The sequence below is a fragment of the Schistocerca nitens genome, chromosome 2 (genome assembly GCF_023898315.1).
Source record: "Schistocerca nitens isolate TAMUIC-IGC-003100 chromosome 2, iqSchNite1.1, whole genome shotgun sequence".
Classification (NCBI taxonomy): Eukaryota; Metazoa; Arthropoda; class Insecta; order Orthoptera; family Acrididae; genus Schistocerca; species Schistocerca nitens.
In genome coordinates this window covers 63,913,366-63,929,536 of record NC_064615.1, presented here as the reverse complement: position 1 = coordinate 63,929,536, position 16,171 = coordinate 63,913,366, and positions in this window count along the sequence as shown.

The following is a 16,171-nucleotide window of genomic DNA, read 5'->3' as shown; positions in this document are numbered from 1 at the left end:
AGGTGTCCCTTTTTCCCACGCTCAATTCGAGAGTGGAATGGTAGAGAAGTTGCATGAAAATGGCTCGATGAACCCTCTGCCAGGCACTTAAGTGTGAATTGCAGAGTAACCTTGTAGGTGTAGTTGTACATGTTTACCTAATCAATTGGTACTGCTTACGTACTCTCTTCTATGCAGTAAAAGTCTTAATGAATACAGTTCCCTATTATAACAGTGACACATACAGAGTAAAACATGTGTCTCTTGTAGTTACTAACCCAAATAACACTCTTAATTGTAACTATGGTGCTGCTTAGTAAAGAGTTCGGCAACAGCAACTACATTAAGGTTGCAGCTGTAGGTCTAGTGATAGTACCGCCGTAGTTGGCTCTGAGGAATATAGTTACTGCAAACCACTACTTAGACAAGTCACTCGTTCTGCACCACTTCTCACTGCACAGTTACATACATTTCCTTAGACCACAAGACTTTCATGTGAGTCGAATTAAATATTTTAAAGGAATGGTAGATGTGTTGCCACAAGTCCAGACTGTGGACTCGAGAAGCGCGGGAACAGCTAGGAGTAATCGGAAGCGTATACCAGTAACCAGCCAGCGTCCCTTTCGCGATAATCCGATATTGCATTGTCTGTGTTATTCTGAATCATCCGCAGTTTCATCTTAATTCAGAATAACGATTTTGCACAGATTACGCGATGGAACTTGCCTCCCCTTCTTGTAGCGGTGTACCATAGGTCTCTAGAAGAGCTTAGCCTTCCAAAGGATTGGAAAAGGGCACAGGTCATCCCCGGTTGCAAGAAGGGACGTCGAGCAGATTTGCAGAACTATAGACCTATATCTCTAACGTCGATCAGTTGTAGAATTTTGGAACATATATTATGTTCGAGTATAATGACTTTTCTGGAGACTAGAAATCTACTATGTAGGAATCAGCGTGGGTTTCGAAAAAGACGATCGTATGAAACCTCGCTCGCGCTATTCGTCCACGAGACTCAGAGGGCCGTAGACACGGGTTACCAGGTAGCTGCCGTGTTTCTTGACTTCCGCAAGGCGTTCGATACAATTCCCCACAGTCGTTTGATGAACAAAGTAAGAGCATATGGACTGTCAGACCAATTGTGTGATTGGATTGAAGAGTTCCTAGATGACAGAATGCAGCATGTCATTCTCAATAGGGAGAAGTCTTCCGCAGTAAGAGTGATTTCAGGTGTACCGCAGGGGAGTGTCGTAGGACCGTTGCTATTCACAATATACGTAAATGACCTTGTGGATGACATCGGAAGTTCACTGAGGCTTTTTGCGGATGATGCTGTAGTATATCGAGAGGTTGCAACAATGGAAAATTGTACTGAAATGCAGGAGGATCTGCAGCGAATTGACACATGGTGCAGGGAATGGCAATTGAATCTCAATGTAGACAAGTGTAATGAGCAGCGAATACATAGGAGGAAAGATCCTTTATCATTTATCTACAGTATAGGAGGTCAGCAACTGGAAGCAGTTAATTCCATAAATTATCTGGCAGTACGCATTAGGAGTGATTTAAAATGGAATGATCATATAAAGTTGATCGTCGGTGAAGCAGATGCCAGGCTGAGATTCATTGGAAGAATCCTAAGGCAATGCAATCCGAAAACAAAGGAAGTAGGTTAGAGTACACTTGTTCGCCCACTGCTTGAATACTGCTCAGCAGTGTGGGATCCGTACCAGATAGGGTTGACAGAAGAATAGAGAACATCCAACGGAGAGCAGCGCGCTTCGTTACAGGATCATTTAGTAATCGCGAAAACGTTACGGAGATGATAGATAAACTCCAGTGGAAGACTCTGCAGGAGAGACGATCAGTAACTCGGTACGGACTTTTGTTGAAGTTTCGAGAACATACTTTCACCGAGGAGTCAAGCAGTATATTGCTCTCTCCTACGTATATCTCGCGCAGAGACCATGAGGATAAAATCAGAGAGATTAGAGCCCACACAGAGGCATACCGACAATCCTTCTTTCCACGAACAATACGAGACTGGAATAGAAGCGAGAAACGATAGAGGTACTAAAGGTACCCTCCCCCACACGCCGTCAGGTGGCTTGCAGAGTATGGATGTAGATGTAGAACACAGACACTGCAGTGTCGTATTTACCTGCTGAAACCGCGCAAACAACTTTGAAATAAAATGTCTCATTTGTACGGGAATATACATAATGGATGTACGAGCAGGCTGAGTTGGCATCCCTTCGCTCCCAGCTTCAGGCAGTGTTGGCTTCGGTCACACAGCTTGAGGCTGTTGCCAATGGGCATCACTGTGGGGGTCCAGATGGCCAGCTCGTCCCACGCATCCCACGATCGGACTACGACTGTGGCTGCCTGGGATACTGCCCACATTGAGGCTGACCCCGCACCTGTGGTAGAGTGCGAGGTCGTCTCGAGGTGTGGCAGGGGGCGAAAGACATTCCGGAGGGCTGAACGGAAAGCCTCTCCAGTTTGTCTGACGAACCAGTTTCAGACTCTGTCTCAGGCTGATACTGATCTTCGGCCGGTCATGGCTGCTTTTCCTGTTCCAGAGATTGCCCCTCACTCTGCAAGATCTGGGCGGTCGCAGAGGGTGGGCTTACGGGTAGTTGGGAGCTCCAACGTCAGGCGCGTAATGGGGCCCCTTAGGGATATGGCAGCAAGAGAGGGGAAGAAAACCAATGTGCACTCCATGTGCATACCGGGGGGGAGTCATTCCAGATGTGGAAAGGGTCCTTCCGGATGCCATGAAGGGTACAGGGTGTACCCATCTGCAGGTGGTCGCTCATGTCGGCACCAATGATGTGTGTCGCTATGGATCGGAGGAAATCCTCTCTGGCTTCCGGCGGCTATCTGATTTGGTGAAGACAGCCAGTCTCGCTAGCGGGATGAAAGCAGAGCTCACCATCTGCAACATCGTCGACAGGACTGACTGCGAACCTTTGGTACAGAGCCGAGTGGAGGGTCTGAATCAGAGGCTGAGACGGTTCTGCGACCGTGTGGGCTGCAGATTCCTCGACTTGCGCCATAGGGTGGTGGGGCTTCGGGTTCCGCTGGATACGTCAGGAGTCCACTACACGCAGCAAGCGGCTACACGGGTAGCAGGGGTTGTGTGGCGTGGACTGGGCGGTTTTTTAGGTTAGATGGCCTCGGGCAAGTACAGAAAGGGCAACAGCCGCAAATGGTGCGGGGCAAAGTCAGGACATGCGGGGACCAAGCAGCAATCGGTATTGTAATTGTAAACTGTCGAAGCTGCATTGGTAAAGTACCGGAACTTCAAGCGCTGACAGAAAGCACCAAAGCTGAAATCGTACAGATAGCTGGCTGAAGCCAGAGATAAATTCTGCCGAAATTTTTACAAAGGCACAGACGATGTTTAGAAAGGATAGATTGCATGCAACCGGTGGTGGCGTGTTCGTCGCTTTTAGTAGTAGTTTATCCTGTTGTGAAGTAGAAGTGGATAGTTCCTGTGAATTATTATGGGTGGAGGTTACACTCAACAACCGAGCTAGGTTAATAATTGGCTCCTTTTACCGACCTCCCGACTCAGCAGCGTTAGTGGCAGAACAACTGAGAGAAAATTTGGAACACATTTCACATAAATTTTCTAGGCATGTTATAATCTTAGGTGGAGATTTCAATTTGCCAGATATAGACTGGGACACTCAGATGTTTAGGACGGGTGGTAGGGACAGAGCATCGAGTGACATTATACTGAGTGCACTATCCGAAAATTACCTCGAGCAATTAAACAGAGAACCGACTCGTGGAGATAACATCTTGGACCTACTGATAACAAACAGACCCGAACTTTTCGACTCTGTAAGTGCAGAACAGGGAATCAGTGATCATAAGGCCGTTGCAGCATCCCTGAATATGGAAGTTAATAGGAATATAAAAAAAGGGAGGAAGGTTTATCTGTTTAGCAAGAGTAACAGAAGGCAGATTTCAGACTACCTAACAGATCAAAACGAAAATTTCTGTTCCGACACTGACAATGTTGAGTGTTTATGGAAAAAGTTCAAGGCAATCGTAAAATGCGTTTTAGACAGGTACGTGCCGAGTAAAACTGTGAGGGACGGGAAAAACCCACCGTGGTTCAACAACAAAGGAAACTACTGCGAAAGCAAAGAGAGCTTCACTCCAAGTTTAAACGCAGCCAAAACCTCTCAGACAAACAGAAGCTAAACGATTGCAAAGTCAGCGTAAGGAGGGCTATGCGTGAAGCGTTCAGTGAATTCGAAAGTAAAATTCTATGTACCGATTTGACAGAAAATTCTAGGAAGTTCTGGTCTTACGTTAAATCAGTAAGTGGCTCGTAACAGCATATCCAGACACTCCGGGATGATGATGGCATTGAAACAGAGGATGACACGCGTAAAGCTGAAATACTAAACACCTTTTTCCAAAGCTGTTTCACAGGGGAAGACCGCACTGCAGTTCCTTCTCTAAATCCTCGCACAAACGAAAAAATGGCTGACATCGAAATAAGTGTCCAAGGAATAGAAAAACAACTGGAATTACTCAACAGAGGAAAGTCCACTGGACCTGACGGGATACCAATTCGACTCGCGAAAGAACTTGCCCCCCTTCTAACAGCCGCGTACCGCAAGTCTCTAGAGGAACGGAAGGTTCCAAATGATTGGAAAAGAGCACAGGTAGTCCCAGTCTTCAAGAAGGGTCGTCGAGCAGATGCGCAAAACTATAGACCTATATATCTGACGCCGATCTGTTGTAGAATCTTAGAACATGTTTTTTGCTCGCGTATCATGTCGGTTTTGGAAACCCAGAATCTACTCTGTAGGAATCAACATGGATTCCGGAAACAGCGATCGTGTGAGACCCAACTCGCTTTATTTGTTCATGAGACCCAGAAAATATTAGATACAGGCTCCCAGGTAGATGCTATTTTCCTTGACTTCCGGAAGGCGTGCGATACAGTTCCGCACTGTCACCTGATAAACAAAGTAAGAGCCTACGGAATATCAGACAGCTGTGTAGCTGGATTGAAGAGTTTTTAGCAAACAGATCACAGCATGCTGTTATCAATGGAGAGACGTCTACAGACGTTAAAGTAACCTCTGGCGTGCCACAGGGGAGTGTTATGGGACCATTGCTTTTCACAATATATATAAATGACCTAGTAGATAGTGTCGGAAGTTCCATGCGGCTTTTCGCGGATGATGCTGTAGTGTACAGAGAAGTTGCAGCATTAGAAAATTGTAGCGAAATGCTGGAATATCTACAGCGGATAGGCACTTGGTGCAGGGAGTGGCAACTCACCCTTAACATAGACAAATGTAATGTATTGCGAATACATAGAAAGAAGTATCCTTTATTGTATGATTATATGATAGCGGAACAAACACTGGTAGCAGTTACTTCTGTAAAATATCTGGGAGTATGCGTGCGGAACGATTTGAAGTGGAATGATCATATAAAATTAATTGTTGGTAGGCGGGTACCAGGTTGAGATTCATTGGGAGAGTCCTTAGAAAATGTCCATCAACAAAGGAGGTGGCTTACAAAACACTCGTTCGACCTATACTTGAGTATCGCTCATCAGTGTGGGATCCGTACCAGATCGGGTTGACGGAGGAGATAGAGAAGATCCAAAGAAGAGCGGCGCGTTTCGTCACAGGGTTATTTGGTAAGCGTGATAGCGTTACGGAGATGTTTACCAAACTCAAGTGGCAGACTCCTTAAGAGAGGCGCTCTGCATCGCGGTGTAGCTTGCTCGCCAGGTTTTGAGAGGGTGCGTTTCTGGTTGAGGTATCGAATATATTGCTTCCCCCTACTTACACCTGCCGAGGAGATCACGATTGTAAAATTAGAGGGATTCGAGCGCTCACGGAGGCTTTCCGACAGTCGTTCTTCCCGCGAACCATACGCGACTGGAACAGAAAAGGTAGGTAATGACAGTGGCACGTAAAGTGCCCTCCGCCACACACCGTTGGGTGGCTTGCGGAGTATAAATGTAGATGTAGATGTAGTACTGATTGTAGACACACGGTTGCCGACATACGGAAGTTTGGGTCTGTCTGTGAGTCGTGCACTGATAGCCGAATGAAAGGGACGGAATAGGGGGGGGAACCCCTACCAGCAGCTGAGAAAACGATTCGGATGCTCCCGACCGCAGTTGTAAAAATAAATAAACCAATAGGAACAGATAAACCTGTTGAATCCTCACTTTGCGTGGGTGTGACGATGGGATGGCCAGGCCTCGGATGCCGAACCCTGCCTCAGCCGTCGTCCTGCGCCCGCAGCGGTTCCTTAGATTTAAAAAGAAAATACAGGTAGAGCGACCGCTCGTTATAAGTGGATGTCTGGGTTCGAGTACCGCTCCGGAGCTAATTTTCATCGTTGTCGTTCCATTCTACAGCTGATGGTTTTCCATATTCGCAATGGTGAATACATTTCATGCAGTTACCCATTAAAGTCACGTGACAGATAGTAGTATTTAAGTCTAGTTGTGTTATTTATATGCATTTGTATACACTGTTGTACTGCCGGTCATTATGTTTCCCTGATAGTTTTGTGTTATCCCTTATCTTCAGCATATTCGAATTTCTTTCGAAGGAAGGAGAGGAAGATGGTAGTTACCTTCCTTAGGTGGCTAATCACCAGGAGAGGCAATTTTTGACAGGGTTGCGACTAGCAGAGAAAGAATTCCCGCCGGAGCTACTGCACATAGCAAACGTTTCAGACGAAAATATAGCATTGTTCTACCGGCTAACAAATGTGGAAGTAATAACGAACGGTACGAAATTATACATGTTAATTCGACTACCAGTGGTAGTGAAGGTGCATGAGTCACCGTTATCCCGTAAAATGGACTGCGGTAGGGAAATGGGTTCAATAAAGACTCGAGAGGTGCTAATGGTTTCGGAGCATGAGGAAGCTCACCATCTCATATCACTCAGCGAACTGGAGGAGTCTGTGAGGGAGAAGATCACTATTTGTCCAGGCAAGGAGGTGCAGACAGTCGTAGAGACATGAGAGACTAAACCAGGGAAAACGGGGGCAACGGAAGAAGTATTAGCACTACGACCACATTTCCAAAGGACCGCATTGGCTATAATTAATTTTTTCGACAGGAACTGTAATTATGAACTGTTTCAAGGAGCCACAGGGCTTGATAAAATTCGAGTTACGTGGCAGCGGTATTTTTATTAATGGTGCGACATGCGAGATGCCTGAGAGAGACTGGCGTGCCCCAGCTACATTCACAGGTACCACTGCACTCCATTTCACTGATTCTGCATTGCACTGGCCAGAGAAACCTTTCAAGGTGTCGCCATAATTTCGCGTGCCCTAATAATACCCCGAATTTCGATCTCATACATTCGCTAGACACTCTGACAGCATCTCAGCAGGGTAAAACGTCATGGGGCAAATGTTGTTACATATTCCACAATACCACGAGTGCCATGGACGAAATTTAGTAACCGTATATTAGCCCGCCCTGCTAGCCGTGTGGTCTAAAGCACGGCTTTCCGGATTGGGAAGGATAGCCTGGTCCCTGGCACGACCCCGCCCGGCGGACTTGTGTCGAGGTCCGGTGAGCCGGCCAGTCTGTAGATGGTTTTTAGGCGGTTTTCCACCTGCCTCGGCGAATGCGGGCTGGTTCCCCTTATTCCGCCTCAGTTACACTATGTCGGCGATTGTTGCGCAAATAAGTTCTCCACTGGGGGCCGAACCTCACAGTAACCCTGAAAGAGTGGTTCGGTGTGGGGCGGCGGAGGGTTGAAGTGGACTGCGGTAGTCGTCGTGGGGTTGTGGACCACTGCGGCTGAGGCGGGGACGGAGCCTCTCCGTCGTTTCTAGGCCCCCGGTTAACGTACAATACAACCGTGTATTAACCATAAGTGTTATATGTATGTGTGTTGACTTATTCATTCGGACGTGCGCAAAAGAACAGACATCGAGTGGAATCCGCAACTGTGATACAAATAATGCAATTCAGGGTGGGAGGCGGTGGGGGAGAAACAAAAGTTATACAGAATCTGCGGTGACGAATGAAAATGGATGTCGGACCGGGTCTCGAACCCGGGATCTGCTTACTGCACCATCCGGACACAATTTTTACACAAATACGCATACTGCTATGGCTACGAAGTCTTTCGCGACGTATTTCTTGAGTAAAAATCTCTCGGTGTACATGCCGCGTCAAATCAGGATAAAACTCCAAGCTTTCGACCACTACCTCCATGGTCGTCGTCAGGGCTAAAACTGACTGTCGTGAACTAGCGAGGTTCCCACTTTTATATGCAAAGGACGGCTTCTGATTGGCTGGAATACGTCAGCGATATGGCGCGTAGTGGTTCATAAGGAGAACGTCCCGTTGAGACCGATTGTTAGCGCTATTGGCTCTCCTACGTACATGCTTGCAAAGCACATAACTAAATTGTTGGCGCCTATAGTTGGTCACTGCCCACATCATATTAAAAATTCAAAAATGTTTGTTGATATCATAAAACAGATGAAGATAGGCCCAAGTGATATCATGGTCAGCCTCGACGTGGTTTCTCTGTTCACCAAAGTACCTGTGGATGACACATTACAACTGTTGGCTGCTCATTTCTCCTCAGAAATTTTGAAGTTGTTCCGGCATACCTTGACGACCACTTATTTTTTATACAGTGGAAATTATTATGAAATGACGGATGGAACAGCCATGGGTTCGCCACTGTCACCAGCAATAGCGAATTTTTTCATGGAGGACTTCGAAGAACGAGCCCTGAGCAGTGCTCACCTCCGCCCATCATGCTTCTACAGATACGTCGACGATACTTTTTTAATCTGGCCACAAGGCAGCGACACGCTGCAGCAGTTCGTCGAACATCTGAATGGTGTACATCCAAACATAAAATTTACATTGGAGGAAGAGAAGGAAGGGAAGTTACCTTTTTTAGATGTGTTGGTAGAGCGAAAGCCGGATGGACGACTGGGCCATTCTGTGTACAGGAAGCCAACCCATACAGACATATCTGCACAGCCATAGCTTCCATCATCCGTCTCAGAAGAGAGCTATGCTGAATACTTTAGTACACAGAGCCAGGACTATTTCCGACAAGGACCACCTCGGGACCGAGATTAACCATCTGACGACTGTTTTCAAGAGGAATGGTTATTCTGCCGGTGAAATTAAATCAGTATTGTCCAAGAAAGTAAGACACGATGCCGGCCACATACAAGAAGAGGACCAACACATAGCGCGGCTTCCTTTTTGCGGTGCTACAACGAGCAAAATAGCCAGAGTCCTGAAGAGGCAAGGAATAAAACCAGTTTTCCGACCACCTAGGAAAATTAAGGAAATGTTGAGACCAGTCAAAGATAGTCTCGGCTTAAGAGTGCCGGGAATTTATACTATTCCTTGCGAATGCGGCAAGAATTACGTGGGCCAGTCTGTAAGAACCGTTGCCGACCGCTGCATCGAGCACCAACGCCACCTGAAATACAAGTATTTGGAACAATCAGCGGTGGCTGAACATAGCCTGCTTAACAAGCATAAGATTTTATTTGAAGAAACCAGGGTAATAGCCCACACATCGAATTACTGGTACTCTGTGACCCGGGAAGCAGTCGAAATTAGACTTAGCGATAATAACTTTAATAGAGACAACGGCTATGCACTTAGCAACACTTGGAAGAGTGCACTGGATAAAGAAAAATCGCAGAGAAAAACTTCTCGCACTTTACCTCCTGATTCAAGGGATGGCGCTGCAAGCAACGTGGGATAGCAACTACATCTATGGAAGGAGAGGGCACCACTTCACTACGCGCCATATCGCTGACGTATTCCAGCCAATCAGAAGCCGTCCTTTGCATATAAAAGTGGGAACCTCGCTAGTTCACGAACCTGGACCCCTCATCTCCTGACCATCCAGCAGAAAGCCCATTCCCGCCTCCGCCTTCTGAAACTCCTGTCTGGCCGGACATGGGGCTTGCATCCTTCTACCATCCTCCACACCTACAAATCCCTCATCCGTCCTATCCTCTGTTATGCCAGCGTTGCCTGGATCTCCGCCCTCACCCGCTTTTACAAGGCCCTCCAAATCCTTGAACGCCATGTGCTCCGCCTTGCCTTCCGTATCCGCCTTCCTTCCCCCACACGGCTCCTGTATGAACTGATCCCCTTCCCCCACCTCCTCCTGTTCCTCCAACATCTCCGCATCCTTTACATTGTTCGCAGGCTTGATCCCCCCCACCCTCTGGTTTCCTCCTTCCTCTCCACCCCCCGCCCGTTGCCGTGCCTCTATCGCTGTATCCCTCCCTCTCTCCACCTCCACACCCTCCATCTCCTTCGTCAGGGCAATTTCCAACGCCTCCCCCTCCCGGATGACGAACTTCGCCGTGACATCTACCCTTCCTTCCAACTATAACCTGGCCTTGTTCCCCCCCCCCCACTCCCCAGGGCCCCTTTCCCTCTTTCCTCCTTCTTCCAGAGCGGATTTTCCTCAGTCCCCCCCTCCCCTGAGACCCTGCACCCCATACTTGCCTCTCTCCTTCCCACATCCCTCCCTCCCTGGCCCTCCTCCACGCGCCCCCCGGTCACCTCCCCCATCTCTTCCCCTCCCTCCCTTCTTCAGGTCTCCCTCATCTCCTAGCGCCTGGCAGATCCTCTGTGTTGCTCTTCATCAGTGTGCCACATCAGTGTTGTTTAGTGCTGTTTCTCGTGTGCGTCAAGAGGTGTGATTTTAATTGTGTCCTGCCTTGAGGTTCGCCGTCAGTGTTACATTATGTGCTATTCCATACGTCGCTACCTTTATGCTCCAGTCATACTGTGCCTCGTGTTCTTTTAACCGTCGCAGTGTGTGGCTTTTTGTGTGTGCTACTTTTAAACAGTTTTTTATCTCCATTTTACAGTCACCCCGTTTTTTGTCTATTGCCTTCCATGATGTTCCCCTTTTTTATATCTATGTTCACCTTATTCTCTCCTTTGCTGCTTTTAAATGTCTTCTATTGTTTTGTTCTATGTCTTTCGGCTGAAGAGCAGCGCCTATGCTGCTGCCAGCCCGCCCCGATGGGGAATTGAAATACAATAAAGGAAAAAAAAAAAAAAATAGTTCACGACAGTCAGTTTTAGCCCTGACGACGACCATGGAGGTAGTGGTCGAAAGCTTGGAGTTTTATCCTGATTTGACGCGGCATGTACACCGAGAGATTTTTACTCAAATACGCATACTGTCTCGGTATGCTCCGTGGCCGACTCCAAGTCCCATCTAGCACCACCTATTCGTAGTCCCCGTCCATGTCCTTCATGCTTGTTAACTTTAAATTCCCGCTGGAGGGCGAACATAAACGTGCATCCGCACTGAAGGTGACGGATTCTTTGCCCATTGATGTGAATCCATTATATGAATGAGTGGTGTCTATCTTTACGGATACGTGTCTGGCTGGTGCAGTGGTTAATGCGACTTCCTAGTATGAAAGAGATCATTGGTTCGAGACCCTGTCTATCACACGTTTTACCCATCGCCGCTTATTTCGCATAAAGTCCTAATGCAGCTGATATCATTAGTTCCTTCGCCTTCCCTTCCATTCCTTCCTCCTCCCTCCACCTTCAGTAACATGAACCTTCATTGTGGAAACCACTAGTTTCAGTATGCTAATGATGCGTTGTTTTACGTTCTACGGCTCTCTTTAGTACCGTGGAAATTATTCTCTGGTGTTATCCCGTCCCTTCGTCTTGTCAGTGTTTTCCACATATTCCCCTTTCCCCACCGATTCTGCGGAGGACCTCCTCATTCCTTACCTCGTCCGCCTAATTTTCAACATTCTCCTGTAGCATCAGGTATCCAATGCTCCTATTCTCTGCTATCCTGGTTTTCCACAGTTCTTGTCTCATTACCATACAAAGCTGTGCTTGAAAGGTACGTTCTCAGAAATTTATTCCATGCATTAGGACCTGTATTTGATACAAGTAGATTTCTCTTGCCCAGGAATGCCCTTTTTTGTGGCGCTAGTCTGCTTTCGATGTCTTCCTTGTTCCGTCCATCATGAGTTATTTTGCTACCTAGGTAGCGTAGCTCCGTAGCTTCAACTGCTTCGTGATCACCAATTATGATGTTAAGTTTATCGCTGTTCTCGTTAAAATCGTCATTCTTCGATCTACTCTCAATCCGTGTCCTGTACTCATGACTATTCCTTCCGTTCAACAGATCCTGTAATTCTTCTTCACTTTCACTGAGAATAGCAACGTCATCACTGAATCTTAACAGTGATATCATATCACCCTGAGTTTTAATCCAACTCGTGAACCTTCCTTTTATTCCCGTCATTGCTTCTTGGACGTATAGACTGAACAGCAGGGGCGAAAGATTACATCCTCGTCTTACAGTCTTTTTAATTGTTGCACTTTATTTTTCGTCATCACTCTTCATTAACCTAGAGAAGGAACGGCCCTTTCCTCCTTTCACAATGATGTTTCATACGCATTAACAGTTCTCTTTTACTGGGCAGCCGTATTAAATTTTTCATAGCACGCTTGTGTAATTTCTTGATATCATCGTTTATGTACCACAAAGTAACGAAATAATTACGTATTTATATAAACATAACCGATACTCATGCTTTGTGCATTTTCATCTTAATGTTAATCCGGCTGGCGTAAACGAAGCATTGATGGGGTCTTACAAAACAAAACAGGATTAGACGGAACACTACACGCTTTACCGTACATCTGCAAAGAGTCTGCTGCTGCTGTAAAAAAATTTAGGGAATAAGCACAAGATCTTTTTGGAGCAGGTACGCTTCCTACTGTAACTCAGTATTAAAATGCTACGGACATTAAAATGTTTGTTAACAGCAGTCCTGGCTTTCCTGATGGCCACTATGATTCATATTGTAGTTAGTGGGGACATTCCCGTACGACCATTTCACGAGTATACCGTGAATATCAGGAATCCGGTAAAACATCGATTCTCCGACATCAATGCGCCTGGAAAATGAATCTCCAAGAATGGGACCAACGACGACTGAAGAGAATCGTCCAACATGACAGGTGCAATACTTCCGCAGATTGCTTTCCAAGCCGATGGCGCACTCGTGTACCCTTGATGACTGCACGACACAAAGCTTTTCGCCTCACCTGGACCCGTCAACACCGACAATGGACTGTTAATGACTGGAAACATGTTGCCTGGTCGGACGAGCCTCGTTTCAAATTGTATCGAGCGGATGGACGTGTACGGGTACGGAGACAACTTCATGAACCCATGGACTCTGCATGCCAGCACACCACTGTTCAAGCTGGTTGATAATCTTTTATGGTGTGGGGTAGTTGGAGTGATATGGGACCCCTGATACGTCGAGATACGACTATGACAGGTGACACGTACGTAAGCGTCCAGTATCCATTCATGTCCATTGCGCATTCCCACAGACTTGGACAATTCCAACAGTACAATGCGACATCCAACACGTCCAGAATTGCTGCAGAGTGGCTCCAGGAACACTCTTCTGAGTTCAAACATTTCCGCTGGCCACCAAACTCCCCCGACATGAACACTGTTGAAAGTATCTGGGATGCCTTGCAACGGGCTGTCAGAGGAGATCTCCGCCCCCTCGGACTCTTAGGGATTAATGGACAGCTCTGCAGGGTTCATGGTGCCAGTTACCTCTAGCGTTACTTCAGATATAAGTCGAGTCCATGCCACGTCGTGTTGCGGCACTTCTGCATGCTCGCGGAGGCCCTACACGATATTAGAAAGCTGTACCAGTTCCCTTCGCTCTTCAGTATATGTTGAAGGAAGATATAGCTTTCTGTAATAGCTCTCATATCGTTGATATACTGCATAACTTTCAACGTGGAGTGCGCCAGTGCATAATTTCAGATTTCTTGAACTTGTAGACCCACTGTTTTTCTTTTGGCGGGAGGGGGGGTGGGGTCATCAGTCATCTGACTGGTTTGATGTGGCCCCCACAAATTCCTCTCCAGTGCCAGCGTTATCTCCGAGCAGCAGTTGCAACCTACGTCCTCAATTAACGTCATTTGTTAAAATGTAAAGATCATTTATTTCAATTTTTTTAATTGCCTCGATTGCATACATATATAAAATTAAAATATGGTGGCTAGGCTAGTACCAGTTGTCAGTGCAACTACCCTGAGGTCTGCGAACAAGTGCAGAACAGAAAATTGCCATCAAATATCTTTAACGTAAAATGCTCGTATTAGGTGTAGGTTGAAAAAAAAAAATGGATGTACCAGTAAGAATCATATCACGTAACATCTTGCACTTACATAAACGGCAAGTTAAATAGGAAATTTAGTAGTGACAGGAACAACAAAAATGAAACCGTTTCTATACCTATAGGAACGCACAAATGCTCGGAATAATTCGGAATCATCAAGTTTAAAATGTCTGAATAAAACGCATAGACAAAGCTAATAACTAAGCACTTATGGTACACTTTCAGTACGCCTTTAATTTTTTTTCTTGTTTTGATTTTCATTCCGTAAGATAGATGCTGACATTTTTACCTTGAGTAAGGGGTTAATACCCTTGTCTTTTTTTTATCTTGTATAGCCGACGTTAGCCGCCGTCAGGTATTCTGTCTGCGTCGCAGGGAAGGTAATAAGTGTTTTGCTGATTTGAGTGACAATTCGTGGATAACGTAACTGTTGAAAACGGTACTGTTTGAGTATATAACAAGTAAATTAGAGGGAGTTTCGAAGTCCAGACATTTAACTGGAAGGAAATAACCTTGTCCATAGATGACTATGTAGGTATGACACGGTTTAATGCCCTGAACGTGGAGGATATTGCCTCCCGAAAGTGACTAACTAAAACATGCACAATAACGGCAATATTTTGTCAGACTACCAAACGGACGGAGCCTCAAGAGTTAACGTAAAAGATGTACTGGGATATTCAATGTTGGAAATTTTATGCGATTTCGGGTACTTCACAACAGGACTAATCGCTCTCCTCTATTCATTGTCTAGCGTTTTAAGCAAATCCCCCAGGGCAGTAAAATACTTCTCTTCCTTCGTTGCTCGAACTTCGAAACACAGCGCAAACAAAACTCCATCAACGGCGCCTTCATTTATATTCATTAAAACATTTCCACGTTGGCGCAACTTCAACTAATTTTCCTGTGCGAAGTAGACGAACAGAAAAAAAGGGAAAGGAAAGAATGTACAGAAGCGTTAAGGACCTGGAGAGCGAAGCACTGGTTCACGTATTTCGGCCTGAGTTTACCCGGAAGTTTACGCAGACGGCCTAGTTGACGTTCGCCAGCGATGGTGCTGCCTCTACAGTGCTAATTACGAAACAACGCACCTGCGCGGACCCGGTGAGAACACGCCACGGGCGGAGCTTAAATGCTGGCTACAAATTCTGAAAGACGAGGAAATTGATACGGAATTCATTCTAAAGTTTATTAAGCTTTTCCGGCACCCAGGTTCCTTCGCAGGTGCGGGTAATGAGATTTGCGACTGACGCCAAGACTGGAAACAGTCGTTAGCCAACTTCATCCGCACGCGAAAGCCTGTTCGTTCCATTTCTGCACGCTGTAACTTGTACAACGCTCCGTGTCGTCAGAAGGGGATCTAGCTGCACTTGGCCGAAGGCTTCGAGTACTGGTGAGTCGACAGACAAGTAACATCAGTGATAAATACGCACTAACTTTAATACCCGTGCGAAACGGTCGTACTTTTTAAAGTTTCAAATAATGAAAATATTTGAAATAACAGTAGTCGTTGGGATAAGGGTAGTTTTTGCAAATGAACAGAAAACATCTTTAAAAAAGAACCGAATGCCGTTAAATAATAATCTGGATTATAAATTTATCCTTGTTTATACGTTTCCACGTGCCCAAAAATGCCTATGTTTTTCACGGCTTGTACGACAGGTAGAGATCAGAGACTATCAGTACTGCCACATAATCTATATTTTTAACTCGACAAACGCTGCTTCAGTCTGGAACCGCGCGACCGCTACGGTCGCAGGTTCGAATCATGCCTCGGGCATGGATGTGCATGATGTCGTTGGGTTAGTTACGTTTAAGTAGTTCTAAGTTCTAGGGGACTGATGCCCTCAGATGTTAAGTTCCATAGTGGTCAGAGCCATTTGAACCATTTTTTGGACAAACGCTATCGATCGTAGTAAGCACAATAGGCTGTAGTAGTAATAGGTAAATCACAAACCAAGAGGACAAT